This window comes from Chrysemys picta, chromosome 6 (genome assembly GCF_011386835.1).
Source record: "Chrysemys picta bellii isolate R12L10 chromosome 6, ASM1138683v2, whole genome shotgun sequence".
Taxonomy (NCBI): Eukaryota; Metazoa; Chordata; order Testudines; family Emydidae; genus Chrysemys; species Chrysemys picta.
This window is the reverse complement of record NC_088796.1, coordinates 45,878,158-45,891,469: the sequence shown is the minus strand read 5'-3', so window position 1 is coordinate 45,891,469 and position 13,312 is coordinate 45,878,158.

The window sequence follows — 13,312 nt, the reverse complement described above, 5'->3', positions numbered from 1 at the left end:
TTTGTTGTTTTGGGGGAGAGAAGATGTTTGCATAAAAGGAAGAAAACACGAGACATGCAAATAGCCACTAAAGTTCCCAAGCCAAACAGTCAAAAACTCTATTACAGCTACATTTAAACAAAACACTCTATTTAAGGAAGAGAACAAAGAAACAAATATAAACAAAGAAAAGCATGTGAACTTATTTTCATCTACCTGCGACCAGAGCAAGCAACACTAGGACTGAATATATTACTGACTTAGGCCTGATCTACACTTAAAATTTAGATCAACATAGGTATGTTGTTCAGGGGCGTGGAAAATTCAAACTCCTGAGAGCTGCAGCAATGCTGATCTAACTCCTAGTGTAGTTTGTTGTTAGGTCGATGGAAGCATTCTTCTGTTATCCTATCTACCACAGCTTGGGGAGGTGGATTACCTACAGTGATGGAAAAACCCCTTCTGTCACTACAGAAAGCATCTACACTAAGGTGCTACAGTGGTATAACTACACCACCATAGTTTGCCTGTAGTTTAGACAAGGCCTCAGGTTAAAAACTGGGAATCATTTGCCTGTATTATGGGCACATAGTAGTAGATGCTCCTTGATTAAGGCTGCTTTAAAGAGTTTAATTCTAACAGGAGTGTCAAACCTTTATTTGGAGTAAAAAAAAAAACTGAAATGGTTAAAAAACAAAATATAGCATATAAACTTTGAGCAGAATTGGAATTTTTCATAGTGGTTTGATGAAAAATGTCAATGAAGAAAGAATAATAAAATATTTTAAAAATTCACCCTTTGATTATTTTCAGTGGATTGTCTCACTTTCCTTTGCACCCCTTTTGCAATGTTGCTCCTCCTGTGCTGATTCCGAGAATATCAGTTATACACCGGTAGTGTTTCTCTATAACTTTTTAGCCAGAACAGACAATTATTGCATCCAGGCAAACCGGCAGAATTTTCATGTTGCTCTTTTTCAACCCCAGCGGCTAAAGTTCAGAAGGAACCAAAAACAAAAGGAGCATTTTCTTTGCTTACCGCCCACAAGCCTCTTCGGCCAACACCAGACCCAAAAGCGCTTTTTCATTCCCTTGCTTTTTCTAGGGTCATACTCACACTGAAGGCTTCTGCTGAGCTTTCTTGCCTGTCTCCTCTCAGTTTCTGTGTGATATCTGTTCCCCCCAGCCCCCAGCGCCTACCTAAAACAATACTCAGCCAAAACCTCCTGGGCAGATTCACACACATCTTTTGTTTTAGGTGGGGGGCGTATGCTTACATTTATTATGTCTCACACCTATCAGTCTCAATGGGGTTTAACTCAATCTATATCAGTTTCACTCATACTTTGATGACAAATCTGCTACCACTCACTTTCAGTGGAGGTTGAGCAATGAGAGCCATTCCCTCAGCAAATACCACTATAGCCTACTAAAAAGTTCCCTGAGGTGAGAGAGACACCAGGAGTTTAAAATCTCATCTTTGAATGCTATTTAAATTCCACAAGCAACTCACTTACCTTCCTTGATATTATGCAAAATCTTAACAGTGACCTCAGCATGGTCAGCTTTCCAAATGCATAGAGTGGTGACAGAGAGATATGCTGAACTGTTGTTGATGAAACTGATAGAAAAGACACAAGGTCAATGATAAGGTTCTGTATTAGGCTATGTCTTTACTGCAAAAAGGTGTTTTCATTTTTACAACCATATGTGAGGATGTAGCGTTAACCTGCCTACCTATGTTGCAGTAAAAACTGCAGAGGTTTGTCTCCACTAGGATTTTACAATGAGATAGCTAATGCACATTAGTTAGCCTACAGTAAAAACATACCTTTTTTGGCAGTGAAGATAAAGCCTTAAAGGACAAGTTTGATGAAGATGGGGTACATATTGCTTTTGGGTATCTTGGAGATGGAAGTGAAAGCCTTATAGAGCAGTTGGAGTGTATTAGTGACAGTGTGGTAGGCAATATGAATGTGGAAAGAAATGCACAAGTCTTTCCCCTTGAACTTGTATTTCTATCCTTGTAAGATTTTTGGTAGATGAAGTGTGTCTTGCCACAGCCTTTCCTGTTCCTAAATATAGTGTTTGTTTGCCAATATTATATATGAGAGACCTGGTTCCCTATTCTTTCACAATCACCAGGGTATACTGGTAATCCCCACTAAAATCAATGAAACTCCTTTGTTTCCTGCATGGAGAGAATATAGCCCTAGGTTAGCTTTCAAGCTGTTTGTGTCACAGCCTGTTCTTTTCTCCTGTATCTGAGCCACTCCTTGTGCTCTCACTCAGGCTGAAGTTCAGCTAATACATGACTTGGAGTAAGTCTCCTCTCCTTATAAGGAATTGGAAACCAGATACCGAGCATTGTTAGTAGAGTAAAACATGTCTTCACCCATAATCACATAATTACTTTCCTGCCAATACACTATCTTCAGTGTTTTTTCCTGTGAGCTACCAAATATTTAATAAAATTAATTACAAAGAGAAAGAGAACATCTATAAAATCTAGATGGTAGATTAGATCACAATTCAATATAATTTTTTAGTGGAAGGACCTCAGGTATGAACTAATTGTTATAAAAAGCTGTGACCTTTCACCATGTCAGGAAAGATAATAATGGTTCTATTGTAGACAAACGAGCTGCTCTGCCAAAATATAAACAAAAAGAAAACTCTCTTCCAGATGGAATACAAGCTGTCAGGAACAGTATCCCTGATGATGACACAGCACAACTTATTGCTGAGCTCTGTGACTTTATCCTCACGCACAATTATTTCAAATTTGGTGACAATATATACCTCCAGACCAGTGGCACCGCTATGGGCACCCGCATGGCCCCACAATATGCCAACATTTTTATGGCTGACCTGGAACAACGCTTCCTCAGCTCTAGTCCACTCATGCCCCTTCTCTACCTACGCTATATTGATGACATCTTCATCATCTGGACCCATGGGAAGGAGACCCTGAAAGAATTCCACCATGCTTTCAACAGCTTCCACCCCACCATCAACCTCAGCCTGGACCAATCTACACGAGAGGTCCACTTCCTAGACACCACCGTACAAATAAGCGATGGCCACATTACCACCACCCTATACCGAAAACCCACCGACCGCTACGCCTACCTTCATGCCTCCAGCTTCCACCCCGGTCATACCACACGATCCATCGTCTATAGCCAAGCACTGAGGTACAATCGCATCTGCTCCAACCCCTCAGACAGAGACCAACACCTACAAGATCTTCACCAAGCATTCTCAAAACTACGATATCCACACAAGGAAATAAAGAAACAAATCAACAGAGCCAGACGTGTACCCAGAAGCCTCCTGCTACAAGACAGGCCCAGAAGAGAAACCAACAGAACTCCACTGGCCATCACCTACAGTCCTCAGCTTAAACCTCTCCAACGCATCATCAGTGATCTACAACCCATCCTGGACAATGATCCCTCACTTTCATAGACCTTGGGAGGCAGGCCAGTCCTCGCCCACAGACAACCTGCCAACCTTAAGCATATTCTCACCAGCAACCACGCACCGCACCATAACAACTCTAACTCAGAAACCAACCCATGCAACAAACCTCGATGCCAACTCTGCCCACATATCTACACCAGCAACAGCATCACAGGACCTAACCAGATCAGCTACAACATCACCGGCTCATTCACCTGCACGTCCACCTATGTTATATATGCCATCATATGCCAGCAATGCCCCTCTGCTATGTACATTGGCCAAACTGGACAGTCACTATGCAAGAGGATAAATGGACACAAGTCAAATATCAGGAATGGCAATATACAAATACCTGTAGGAGAACACTTCAACCTCCCTGGCCACACAATAGCAGATGTAAAGGTAGCCATCTTACAGCAAAAAAACTTCAGGACCAGACTCCAAAGAGAAACTGCTGAGCTCCAGTTCATTTGCAAATTTGACACCATCAGATCAGGATTAAACAAAGACTGTGAATGGCTATCCAACTACAGAAACACCTTGGTGTTCACACCTCAACTGCTAGCAGAGCACCTCACCCTCCTGATTGAACTAACCTCGTTATCTCCACACTGATTTATACCTGCCTCTGGAGATTTCCATTACTTGCATCTGAAGAAGTGAGGTTCTTACCCACGAAAGCTTATGCTCCCAGTACTTCTGTTAGTCTCAAAGGTGCCACAGGACCCTCTGTTTCTCTTTGGGTACAAATCTCTAGTTTCATAGAAGAGCTAACAATACCCATTGCAGGCAGATAATGTGGAAAGCTACTGATTAAAAAATGAGATGCTCCATAGTCATGAGTACTTCAAGAAATGAGGAAGTGACATACGAAGCACTTGATAGACTGTACCTCAATTTTATGCAACTTTTCAGCTGCAGGGACTGTTTGCTTTGATCAAATATTTGTTTGGAACCCTTTATATTTTCTTAGTTCTTATCCTAACACTTCTCATTCTTTTGACTTCAAAGCATCAACGATCACTAACACAACCTTCTAAATGTGGATATTAGATAAGCGCTATGCATCCTGCTTAACCAATTAAGGTGTGAACGATTTATTCACTTTTCACAGTTTAGTTCTTCATGCAGAACATTGTGCATAAATTGTCAGAGTCAGAAGCTAAAGAAAGGCAAGAGATTATACTCTGCAATGTAAAGGAAAAGGGCTAAATTCAAAGCTGATATGTAAGGAGGTGTAAATTACATGTCAGAATTTCGATGTAAGGTTGTCTGTGCTGTATAAATTACTTTGGCTTGAAGAAGACAGAAGTGACACCAGTTTAGACACAGCTCTGAATTTGGTCTAGAGTGATAATAAGCGCCCAAACTTGTCCCCTTCCTGGCTTAGTCACAGAGATCAGCCTGATTACCAGATCTGACCTGTTCTAATACAAGGCAAGCGTGGGCAGCTTCTTGCCTGGCTGACCAAAGCCTGTGAACAAAGTCCCACTGCCTGGCTAACTGAACAAAATCAAAATTCAGCCAAAAACGGTCGAGAGCTCAATGCCTGAAAAGTCAGTGCCCCTGCAAACACATACAAATGAGGGGGAGAAGGACCACACACACACACACCCCTACCTCTTTTCCACCCTCCTGAGGAATGGGGGGTTCCTAGTGCCCCATTTGCTTTTTACCAGGGGCTGGGTGTGCCTGGGGCCCATGGGTGCTGTAAGGACTGCAAAGGTGGGGGTGGGAGGGGGGCAGGCCCACAGGCTCATAGCACCCCTCAAATTTAACCCAGCTATCCCCTGCTCCATTGCACCCCTTTGAATGGTGCATTGGCCTGCCGGAGAGAGGCAGAGAGTGCACTGCTATAAATTCTCATTCTCATTACCTTTCCCAAGCAGCTCTCTATGCCTGCCACCACCTGCAGAGTGGATGTGGGGCCCTCCTACCTCCTCACCATTTTGCACTTGGATAAGCAGCTTCAGCTGGCTTGTTGCACAGCTGGGTTATTTGGCTGTCTGACACTTTACTGCCTCATAAACCAAAGGCAGGATTTAGCCCTGTAGGTTTTTTTTCCCCAAGGAAAGGAAAAAATAAATAATACAATCTGCTGTGCAAGCCAAGAGTATGTAACTGAGAGCATTCCTGTGAGCATGCAATGAAACCACTATGCATGTTCTCAACACATTAGTCTGCTGCTTGTTGCATACACAGCTGTACATAGTATATACTTTGCCTATCTCCAGAAAGGTATTGCTTGCTCCGCTGGCAATGCTAGCACACTGAGCTAATCATTGTCATCCAAATCCTGCTCCCCGCAACAGCTGTTGAGGGTCCCAGACACAGAGCAGTTCTCCTATGCGAGGGGAGGATGGGCTTCCTGAGGTCTTGAATGGTGTTTGTAGCCCCTGTGTGTCATGGAACACAGCTAGGTAGGAGGCTCCTGCATTTCTCTGTGCAGCAGTGTTTTGGTATCAGGTGGGACACATGGATGCCCCTTGCCATTGCCAAGATTGCCTCTTAACAGTTATGGAGCGTCAAGTGGACATGCTCCAGGAGATACCAGCTCTTCAAACCGAGCAGCTCCTCGCCCACTCTGCCCTGCAGCCGCTGTCACAGAACTCTTTCCTCTGCGCCCCCCACTGCCAACACCCTCTTATCAACCTCCTGGCTCCACTCCTCCCTCCTCACAGTCCAGCACTGTGGACTCCCAATACCCACTGCACTCAACACCCATCCATCTGCAGTTTGGCCATTGCCTCATACTCCAAAGGAGAAGGTTGGGTATGATCCCTGGACATATACAAATCTGTAGCCATCCCGGGACCGCTCCTCCTCTTGAGACCTTCCATTCCCCTATCCCCCTCCCTGCTGATGAATTTTTTCATTTGAGTCTCTCTTCTGGTTGTTGTCTTTCAATAAAAGAATTGTGTTTGTTTGAAAGCAATCTTTATTCTATTAAGATAGGGTAGGGTTACCATCCGTCCGGGTTTCCCCGGACATGTCCGGCTTTTTCAGTGTTAAATGGCCGTCCGGGGGGGATTTCTAATCAAGTAGAAATGTCCAGCATTTCCCCCTTCCCCTTGTGCGGCGCGGCTGATTGGACACCTGGCCTGGTTGAAAGCCGCTCGCAGCCACTAGGGCCTCTAGCAGCCAGAGTCCCTCCCCCGCTCCCTCCTCCCGCACAGAGCAGCTGGGCTGTGTTTAATTCCAGGTGGAGCCTGCAGCTCTCCCTCTGCCGGGTGAGTGGGGGGAGCAGGGCAGGCGGTGTGTGTGTGTGTGTGTGTGTAGAGGCTGCAGGGGCAGGGCAGGCAGGGGGGCGCATAGGCTGCAGGGTGAGTGGGGAGCAGGGGGCACAGAGGCTGCAGGGTGAGGAGGAGCAGGGCAGGCAAGGGCATAGGGGCTGCGGGGCGAGTGGGGAGCAGGGAAGCACTTAGCAACCCCCAACCAAGATCAGAGCGGGAGGGGGAATACGGGGTGCTCAGAGGAGGGGGCAGAGTTGGGGCAGGGACTTTGGGGAAGGGTTTGGAATAGGGGCGGAGAAGGGGTGGGGTTGGGGCGAGGCCAGGGGTGGGAAGGGGCGGAGTTGGGGCAGGGCCCCGTGGAGTGTCCTCTTTTTTAAATGTTTGAATATGGTAACCCTATCTTAGGGTTTCCCCAGACATGTCCGGCTTTTTGGTCCCCAAATCCCCATCCGGGGGGAATTGCCAAAAAGCCAGACATGTCCGGGAAAATAGGGAGGCTAGGATCTCCGAATTTGTGTGTGTGGGTCGCCCGCTGTGACATCATCTCGGTGCGACACTCGGCTCCTGCCCAGGGCATGCTGGGGGCTGTAGTCCGCCCGGGCCTCACGCTCCAGGGAGAGCAGGGAGAGGGGAGCGGCCGAGAATTACAACTCCCAGCGGCCCCTGCGACGCGACCAACCTGCCCCTGTGAGGCAGCAAGCCGTCGGGGGAGGGGGGGCGCAGGCCCCTGTCTTTTGGGTGGGGGGTGTCTCTGGGTGCCGCTCGGCAGCCATCGCAGGGCTGGGGGGCGCCCCCGGGGGGGGTGTGGACGCCAGCGCGTTGCAGGGAGCTGGCACTGTCCGGATTTGCATCCCCCTGGGGCTGGAGCTGCGCCCCCGGCCCCGGGCACCAGTCACGTAGGGCCGGAGTGGGAAAGGGGCAGGGCCAGAGTCCCGTGGAGTGTCCTCTTTTTTTATTTTTTAAATATGGTAACCCTAATTAAGAAAAGCAAAAAGAGCACTGCAAAGCAACATACAATTATGTTAAGGCCCCTACTTGCATCATGGGCACCAATCACCTCCTAGCATTACAAACACTGCAATCACGAGCACTGCAACAAATATTAGTGGCTTTCAGCTTCAAATTGCTGCCTCAAAGCATTCCTGATCCTTATGCCGGCTGTGCCCCTCTAATAGTCCTGGTCTCTGGCTGTTCAAACTCAACCTCCAGGCGCTGAGCCTCTGCGGTCCAGCCCTGAGTGAAGCTTTCATTCCCTTCACAATTATTATGGAGTGTACCGCACGCAGCTATAAGCATAGGAATATTGTCATCGGCCATGTCCAGCTTCCCATACAGGCATCGCCAGCAGCTTTTAACCAGCTGAATGTACACTCCACAGTCTGCACTTGCTCAGCCTGTTGTTGAACTGCTCCTTGCTGCTGTCAAGTTGCCCCGTGTATGGCTTCATGAGCCACAGCATTAAGGGGTAGGTGGGGTCTCCCAGGATCACAATGGGCATTTTGACTTCCCCTAATTTGGATTCATTTTCCTAAATGTTCCCATGTAGACAAGCCCTATAGAGACAAAGCTGGTTTCTAGAATTTCAACTGCACCTTTTATTTGGCAGTATCTGCCTCAGCCTAAAGCACTAAGGTGATTGGAGCAGGGACTTCACGGTCAATTGTCCTTGGTTGAAGGCATTAACCCGAATTCAATTTAGGCTATGGCTACACTACAAGGCTTTTAGCAACACGGCTGTGCTGCTACAGCCGTGCTACTAAAAGGTATGCAGGGTAGCTGCTGTTTGTTGGCAGGAGAGAGCTCTCCTGCCGACAAAAAACGTATACCCCCCCCCACAAGCGGCAGCGGCTTTGTTGGCAGGAGAGCGCTCCTGCTGACAAAACGCTGTTCACATTGGTGCTTTTTGTTGGTAAAACTTTTGTTGTTCGGGAGTGTGTTTTTTTTTAATACCCCCGAATGACAAAAGTTTTGCTGATGAAGGGCCAGTGTAGACAAACCTTGAGTATGCCTTTAAAGAGACAGGTGGTTTTGAAAAGAAAAAAATTCCTTCAACTATATTTTACTCTATCAACTAAGAATAATTGACATATTAACAACAATCCATTACACCAGGGGTAGGCAACCTATGGCACGTGTGCCGAAGGCAGCACGTGAGCTGATTTTCAGTGGCACTCACACTGCCCAGGTCCTGGTCACCGGTCCAGGGGCTCTGCATTTTAATTTAATTTTAAATGAAACTTCTTAAACATTTAAAAAACCTTATTTACTTTACATACAACAATAGTTTAGTTATACATTATAGACTTATAGAAAGAGACCTTCTAAAAACGTTAAAATGTATGACTGGCACGCGAAACCTTAAATTAGAGTGAATAAATGAAGACTCGGCACATCACTTCTGAAAGGCTGCCGACCCCTGCATTACACCAATGCTCCTGAAAAAGCAACATTCATGAAAGAATGGGCAAAAATGTATGAAGCCCAGCTAAACAATGAGCTAAAATGCTTGGAACAAAATTTATAGTCAGAGGTTAATAAGTAGCTTGTCTTGATTGTAATAGTCTCCAGGATTACTCAGGAAATGCGGTCAAACTATAATAAATCAAGAATATAAAGATATACAGCAACTTTAGTCACAGCAACATAGTTGCTAATCTCCCGAGGAACATAGTATGGAAAGGGGAAACTGCTGTTGCGTAAAACTTGGATTATGGCCAGTCTTATTAAGGTAAAAAAAGGGACACAACTAGGTAAACAGTATGATTCACCAAGTCGAGTCTCATTCACTGTTACTTAAAAATGTTTATGACACTGTTATGAGTCATTCTAAAATACAAAGATTAAGGGGGAATAAACTGGTTGTATTCAATAATAACATGGGGCTAGAGAAAACTAACCCTAACAACCAGAGCCAAACATCCCTGAATCGGTAGGGAATTTGGACCTAAACTTCAGGTCCTGAATCCAAACTTTGCACTCGAGCCCTCTCTAATTAAAACACCTCTTACTGTAGCAAGAGTTAAACTTGATGGATGTTGTTGTTATTTGTATTACTATAGCATCTAGAAGTCCCAGTCATAGACCAGGACCCCACTGTGCTACTGGCTGTACAAATACCTGTCCCAACGAGCTAACAATCTAAGTAACGGAGACAAGGCAGGTCTCTTTCATTAGCAGAAGTTGGTCCAATAAAAGACCCACTTTGTCTCTCTAATATTCTGGGACCAATAGGGCTACAACAACATGAAAACAATATAAGTACCAGTCAACTATAAATTAACATAGTTCTGAACAATTGTTGTGTGTATGTCTGATATTCTGAACTAAAGCTACAGTGAATTTAAAAACTTGGCCTAGAGATCCTCTTCCAATCCCTAGAAATGCAATTGTCATATGCAGTTTAAAAGGACAGATAGATTAGACAGACTCAAGCATTTACTGGGTGTTAGTGATGGAGATATGACATTGGCAGCCCGTCAAATAATTTCTAGTACCCAGAATACTTGGCACCATTTCACAATTGATAATGATTCTTTGACATTCCTCTTTGGGCAAAATCTAGTTTCTTTTAATCTCTGACCCATCAAATATTCACATTTCTCATTCATTGCTACAACTATCATAGGCTTTGCCTAGGCTAGAATTGAAAGATGTATTATTAGATCATGTTAGCTAGCTCTGTCTAGCTAGAACTAACTAATACCTTAAGACAAGGCAAGATGTACTTTAGCGCATGCTGGTCAAGTTAAACCTAGGCCCTTCCCCTTCCTACTTTCTTCCCCTTCCCTCCCTGCAGCTTTTTCAGTTTCCAGTGTTCTGCAGTGTAGGTGAATTATTGTATTTCAACATAATAGGCCAAATTGATCTCCATGCAAACCCACTGAGAGCAGTTAGGAAATGATGATGAATTTAGCCCAAAGGCAACACCTGGAGTTAACATAAGTCAGTTTAATGACACTGAAAAGAAGAAAACAAAACAGTTGGTTAGTTAATTTTACAAGCCTGTTTGCATTCTAAATAGACAGCTTTGGAGTGGAGAGAGCTGTGACAGAAAGCTGTTAATGGCACTCATTTTATAAACCATGAGGAAATGAGGTCAGAAGGTTCAGTTTCTTTTACTTTAGGCTTTGTCTACACTGGCAAGTGAAAGACAAAACTTTTGTCATTCAGCGTTAAAAAAGTTTTGCTGAAGACAAGCCCCTGGTGTGAACAGCACAGTGTCACGCTCCTGCTGACAAGCTACCACCACCGCTCATTGGGGGTGGAGGTTTTTTGTCAGCCGACAAACAGTGGTTACACTGCACGTGTTTTAGTGGCACAGCTGTGGTGGCACAGCCGTGTTGCTAAAAGCTGTGTAGCATAGCCAGTAGAATCCTCTTATTCCAGCCCATGAAGGCTTGTCACACATACCCCAAGTTTGCCTTTCCTTTGTTTTAGAAAACAATCCCAAGTATTTTAATTATTACTTTTAACAATTATGTAAAGCTAGAAAAAAATCCACAAGCTGATAATATTCCTGAGTCCCATCTTGTCCATCTCTACTCTCTCTATTTCTTTTACCACTACCCTGAGACAACACAGTCTCCTAGGATTGTTTGACTTAAATTTTAGCACAAAACTTTACTGAGGTCAGAAGAGGGTCATGGGACGTGCAGTCTATATGGTTTTATAAAAACATGATAATAAGTGAATATAATGTAACTGGGATAGTTTTAGAAAAATATGGTAAAAAGTGAATATAATGTAACTGGGATATGCTTCATGTAAAAGGTCTTTGTAAGATATCATTACAAAGTTTATAATCTACTGAGTGTGATCATCCCATTTGTATAAATGTACCACTCTTGTATCTAAAACTAGAAATATAAAATATAACTCTGAGGGCCTATTGTAATTATGTAAAGTGTGGGCCATTAATGATGGTTTGGAATCTTGATGACTCCCATTGTCTGCAGATGGCTGTGTTTACCTGTGAGTCTTCCTGTATATGTGTGTGCTGGCAAGTGAGTAATGAAGTCTTGCAGTGACATGTGATCATGTCACCTGAACTGGAATCCATCTTTAACCTGGTGCTTTTCCAGTGAGGGGGGGTGGAAACCCAGAGGGACAAAGGGTTCCCGCCTTATGCAAAAGATATATAAAGGGGTGGAAGAGAACAAGTGGGGAGAGGAGCCATCATGAAGAATCCCCTAGCTCTCACCTGAGCTGGAACAAGAGTTGTACCAGGGGAAAGAATTGTGCCCAGGCCTGGAAGGTGTCCAGTCTGAGAAAAGCTTACTGAAGCATCTCTGAGGGTGAGATTATCTGTATTTAGTTTGATTAGACATAGATTTCTGCATTTTATTTTATTTTGCTTGGTGACTTACTTTGTTCTGTCTGTTACTACTTGGAACCACTTAAATCCTATTTTCTGTATTTAATAAAATCACTTTTTATTTAGTAATTTACTCAGAGTATGTATTAATACCTGAGGGAGCAAACAACTGTGCATATCTCTCTATCAGTGTTATAGAGGGCGAACAATTTATGAGTTTGCCCTGCATAAGCTTTATGCAGGGTAAAATGGATTTATCTGGGTTTAGACCCCATTGGGAGTTGGGCATCTGAGTGCTAAAGACAAGCACACTTCTGCGAGCTGTTTTCAGGTAAACTTGCAGCTTTGGGGCAAGTGATTCAGACCCTGGGTCTGTGTTAGAGCAGACGGGAGTGTCTTGCCCAGCAAGACAGGGTGCTGGAGTCCTGAGTTGGCAGGGAAAACAGGAGCAGAGGTAGTCTTTGCACATCAGGTGGCAGCTCCCAAGGGGGTTTCTGTGATCCAACCCGTAACAGGTCATAAAGGCTTATGAAACTTGTAGGAGACAGCTCATGGTGTCTGACACCATCAGGTGGTCCAGAGACATATACATGGGGCACATCACAGGACACCGTCAGTACCAGGTCGAGTAATTGAGAATGCCGGTAAAGGAAATACCCCACTTCCTTCCTTCCCTGACGAACCAAGGGACGCACCCCACCCATGTATCTATTCGCTACACCAATACTGACTTGGACTCTACATACATTCTATGGGTGGCATACCCGAGATCACTTATCCACTGATGTTTTAAAAACTCCCGCACCCCAATCTGGGTCTATGCTGGTTTTGTAGTATGTATATATCTCATGAACCTTGAAACCAACACTTGTAATCCCTCATAACCCAAGCCTGACCCCAGCTGTACAGTACCTTCCATCTTAACTTGTGTAAATTTGATTTTAAACATTAACTTTAATAAATTAAATAATTTTTAAATCTATTAAAGGTATCAAACTCAACCAGTGAAAATGAGAGACAACAGACTAATTCTTCAATAATGAACCAAGTAGGAATGTGGTTATCTGAACACTACTCTGGGGGTTCAGTTCTTTATGTTTCCAATTCAGCTAACCCAATACTCCTTGCAATGATTATTTTGTAAGAGAAATACTCTGTTTTGATGGTTACTGAAAGGCAGGGGTTTGGGTTTTTTTGCTCCTGTTCAAATTAAATGAATTCATCTATCATGATGAACAAATCTTTATTAACTCTATGGCCTGTCTTGACTAGGATTTAAAGGTGAGATGTTAGATCATGTTAATTCAGTCTAGGGGCA